Source organism: Oncorhynchus nerka, linkage group LG17 (assembly GCF_034236695.1).
Source record: "Oncorhynchus nerka isolate Pitt River linkage group LG17, Oner_Uvic_2.0, whole genome shotgun sequence".
Lineage (NCBI taxonomy): Eukaryota > Metazoa > Chordata > Actinopteri > Salmoniformes > Salmonidae > Oncorhynchus > Oncorhynchus nerka.
The window spans coordinates 1,712,574-1,717,619 of record NC_088412.1 but is presented as its reverse complement, the minus strand read 5'-3'; positions in this window follow the sequence as shown (position 1 = coordinate 1,717,619).

Genomic DNA, 5,046 nt, shown 5'->3' with positions numbered 1-5,046 from the left:
TGCTGAGGTCGGGTCGACGACACTGGTGGGGACGACGAGCTGCGCACATGAGCTTCCACTGAGACGGTTTCTGACAGTTTTGTCCCAGACATTCTTCGATTGTGCAAGCCCGCAGTTTCATCAGCTGTCGGGTGGCTGGTCTCGAGACAAACCCCGTTTCATCAGCTGTCTGGGTGGCTGGTCTCAGACAAACCCACAGTTTCATCAGCTGATCTGGTGGCTGGTCTCAGACAAACCCACAGTTTCATCAGCTGTCCAGGTGGCTGGTCTCAGACTGATTGCCGCTCGGTGAAGAAACCAGATGTGGAGGTCCTGGGCTGAGGTGTTTACACTTGGCCTGTGTTTGTGAGGCCGGTTGGACGTAATGCCAAAATCCCTAAAATGACGCTCGGAGGCGGCTTATAGTAGAGAAATAAACATTAAATGTTCTGGCAACAGCTCTGGAGAACCTTCCTTAAGTCAGCATAGCAATTGCACGCTCCCTCAAAACTTGAAACATCTTTGGGATTGTGTCGTGTGACAAAACTGCACATTTTAGTGGCCTTATGCCGCACCTGTCAGGCGGATGGATTATCTTGGTAAAGGAGAAATGCTCACTAACAGGGATATAAACACATTTGTGCACAACATTTGAGAGAAATAAGATTCTTGTGCGTATGGAATATTTCTGGGATCTTTTATTTCAGCTCATGAAACATGGGACCAACACTTTACATGTTGTGTTAATCTTTTGTTCAGTGTATTTCCTTATCCCAAATATTACAACAATTCTAATGAATAGGCCTACCCTACCCCTAATCTCAGAAGCACCCATCCCTACCCCTAATCTCAGAAGCACCCATCCCTACCCCTAATCTCAGAAGCACCTATCCCTACCCCTAATCTCAGAAGCACTAATCCCTACCCCTAATCTCAGAAGCACCCATCCCTACCCCTAATCTCAGAAGCACCCATCCCTACCCCTAATCTCAGAAGCACTAATCTCTACCCCTAATCTCAGAAGCACTAGTCCCTACCCTTAATCTCAGAAGCACTAATCCCTACCCTGATCTTAGAAGCACCCATCCCTACCCTAATCTCAGAAGCACTAATCCCTACCCCTAATCTCAGAAGCACTAACCTCTACCCTAATCTCAGAAGCACCCATCCCTACCCCTAATCACAGAAGCACTAATCTCTACCCCTAATCTCAGAAGCACCCATCCCTACCCCTAATCTCAGAAGCACTAACCCCTACCCCCATATCTCAGAAGCTCCCATCCCTACCACCAATCTCAGAAGCACTAATCTTACCCCTAATCTCAGAAGCTACCCATCCCTACCCCTAGTCTCGAGAAGCACTAACCCCTACCCCTAATCTCAAGGCACTAACCCCTACCCCTAATCTCAGAAGCACCCATCCCTACCCCTAATCTCAGGAAGCACCCATCCCTACCCCTGCTCTCAGAAGCACCCATCCCTACCCTAATCTCAGAGCACCGCATCCCTACCCCTCATCTCAGAAGCACCCATCCTACCGCTAATCTCAGAGGCACTCAACCCCTACCCCTCATCTCAGAGGCACCCATCCCTACCCCTAATCTCAGAGCACTAACCCCTACCCCGGTACTTCCGGCGCCGACTGAGATGGCCGCCTCGCTCGCGTTCCTAGGAAACTATGCAGTTTTTTGTTTTTTTATGTGTTATTTTTATTAGTACCCTGGTATCATCTTAGGTTTCATTACATACAGTCGAGAAGAACTACTGAATATAAGATCAGCGCCAACTCACCATCAGTACGACCAAGAATATGTTTTCCGCGACGCCGGATCCGGTGTTCTGCCTACAAACAGGACAACGGAATGGATCGCATGCAGCGACCCAAGGAAACGACTCCGAAAAAGAGGGGAACGAGGCGGTGTTCTGGTCAGACTGGTAAAGGGCACATCGCGCACCACTCCCCAGCATTCTTCTTGCCAATGTCCAGTCTCTGACAACAAGGCTGACGAAATCCGAGCAAGGGTAGCATTCCAGAGGGACATCAGAGACTGCAACGCTCTCTGCTTCACAGAAACATGGCTTACTGGGAAGACGCTATCCGAGGCGGTGCAGCCAACGGGTTTCTCCACGCATCGCGCCGACAGAAACAAACATCTTTCTGGTAAGAAGAGTGGCGGGGCGTATGCCTCATGACTAACGAGACATGGTGTGATGAAGGAAACATACAGGAACTCAAATCCTTCTGTTCACCTGATTTAGAATTCACAATCAAATGTAGACCGCATTATCTTCCAAGAGAATTCTCTCGATTATAATCACAGCCGTATATATCCCCCCCAAGCAGACACATCGATGGCTCTGAAACGAACTCTTTATTTAACTCTCCTTTTGCAAACTGGAAACCATTTATCCGGAGGCTGCATTCATTGTAGCTGGGATTTTAACAAAGCTAATCTGAAAACAAGACTCTCAAATTTTACCAGCATATCGAATGGCAATCCAGGTGGTAAAACCTTGGATCATTGTTACCTAACTTCCGCGACGCATAAGGCCCTGCCCCACCCTTCGGAAAAGCTGACCACGACTCCATTTTGCTGATCCCTGCCTACAGGCAGAAACTAAAACAAGAGGCTCCCACGCTGAGGTCTGTCCAACGCTGGTCAGACCAAAGCTGACTCCACACTCCAAGACTGCTTCCATCACGTGGACTGGGACATGTTTCGTATTGCGTCAGATGGAAATATTGACGAATACGCTGATTCGGTGTGCGAGTTCATTAGAACGTGCGTCGAAGATGTCGTTCCCATAGCAACGATAAAAACATTCCCAAACCAGAAACCGTGGATTGATGGCAGCATTCGCGTGAAACTGAAAGCGCGAACCACTGCTTTTAATCAGGCAAGGTGTCTGGTAATATGTCCGAATATAAACAATGCAGCTATTCCTCCGCAAGGCTATTAAACAAGCTAAGCGTCAGTACAGAGACAAAGTGGAATCTCAATTCAATGGCTCAGACACAAGAGGCATGTGGCAGGGTCTACAGTCAATCACGGACTACAAGAAGAAACCCAGCCCAGTCACGGACCAGGATGTCTTGCTCCCAGGCAGACTAAATCACTTTTTGCCCGCTTTGAGGACAATACAGTGCCACTGACACGGCCTGCAACGAAAACATGCGGTCTCTCCTTCACTGCAGCCGAGGTGAGTAAGACATTTAAACGTGTTAACCTCGCAAGGCTGCAGGCCCAGACGGCATCCCCAGCCGCGCCTCAGAGCATGCGCAGACCAGCTGGCCGGTGTGTTTACGGACATATTCAATCAATCCCTATACCAGTCTGCTGTTCCCACATGCTTCAAGAGGGCCACCATTGTTCCTGTTCCCAAGAAAGCTAAGGTAACTGAGCTAAACGACTACCGCCCGTAGCACTCACTTCCGTCATCATGAAGTGCTTTGAGAGACTAGTCAAGGACCATATCACCTCCACCCTACCTGACACCCTAGACCCACTCCAATTTGCTTACCGCCCAAATAGGTCCACAGACGATGCAATCTCAACCACACTGCACACTGCCCTAACCCACCTGGACAAGAGGAATACCTATGTGAGAATGCTGTTCATCGACTACAGCTCGGCATTCAACACCATAGTACCTCCAAGCTCGTCATCAAGCTCGGAGACCCTGGGTCTCGACCCCGCCCTGTGCAACTGGGTACTGGACTTCCTGACGGGCCGCCCACAGGTGGTGAGGGTAGGCAACAACATCTCCTCCCCGCTGATCCTCAACACGGGGGCCCCACAAGGGTGTTTCTGAGCCCTCTCCTGTACTCCCTGTTCACCCACGACTGCGTGGGCCATGCACGCCTCCAACTAATCATCAAGTTTGCGGACGACACAACAGTGGTAGGCTTGATTACCAACAACGACGAGACGGCCTACAGGGAGGAGGTGAGGGCTCCTCGGAGTGTGGTGTCAGGAAAATAACCTCACACTCAACGTCAACAAAACTAAGGAGATGATTGTGACTTCAGGAAAACAGCAGAGGGAACACCCCTATCCACATCGATGGATCAGTAGTGGAGAGGGTAGCAAGTTTTAAGTTCCTCGGCATACACATCACAGACAAACTGAATTGGTCCACTCACACTGACAGTCGTGAAGAAGCAGCAGCGCCCTCTTCAACCTCAGGAGGCTGAAGAAATTCGGCTTGTCACCAAAAAAGCACTCACAAACTTCTACAGATGCACAATCGAGAGCATCCTGGCGGGCTGTATCACCGCCTGGTACGGCAACTGCTCCGCCTCAACCGTAAGGCTCTCCAGAGGGTAGTGAGGTCTGCACAACGCATCACCGGGGGCAAAACTACCTGCCCTCCAGGACACCTACACCACCCGATGTTACAGGAAGGCCATAAAGATCATCAAGGACATCAACCACCCGAACCACTGCCTGTTCACCCCGCTATCATCCAGAAGGCGAGGTCAGTACAGGTGCATCAAAGCTGGGACCGAGAGACTGAAAACAGCTTCTATTCAAGGCCATCAGATTGTTAAACAGCAATCACTAACATTGAGTGGCTGCTGCCAACACACTGTCATTGACACTGACCCAACTCCAGCCACTTTAATAATGGGAATTGATGGGAAATGATGTAAATATATCACTAGCCACTTTAAACAATGCTACCTTATATAATGTTACTTACCCTACATTATTCATCTCATATGCATATGTATATACTGTACTCTAGATCATCGACTGCATTCTTATGTCACTAGCCACTTTAACTATGCCACTTTGTTTACTTTGTCTACATACTCATCTCATATGTATATACTGTACTCGATACCATCTACTGTATGCTGCTCTGTACCATCACTCATTCATATATCCTTATGTACATATTCCTTATCCCCTTACACTGTGTATAAGACAGTAGTTTTGGAATTGTTAGTTAGATTACTTGTTGGTTATCACTGCATTGTCGGAACTAGAAGCACAAGCATTTCGCTACACTCGCATTAACATCTGCTAACCATGTGTATGTGACAAATAAAATTTGATTTGA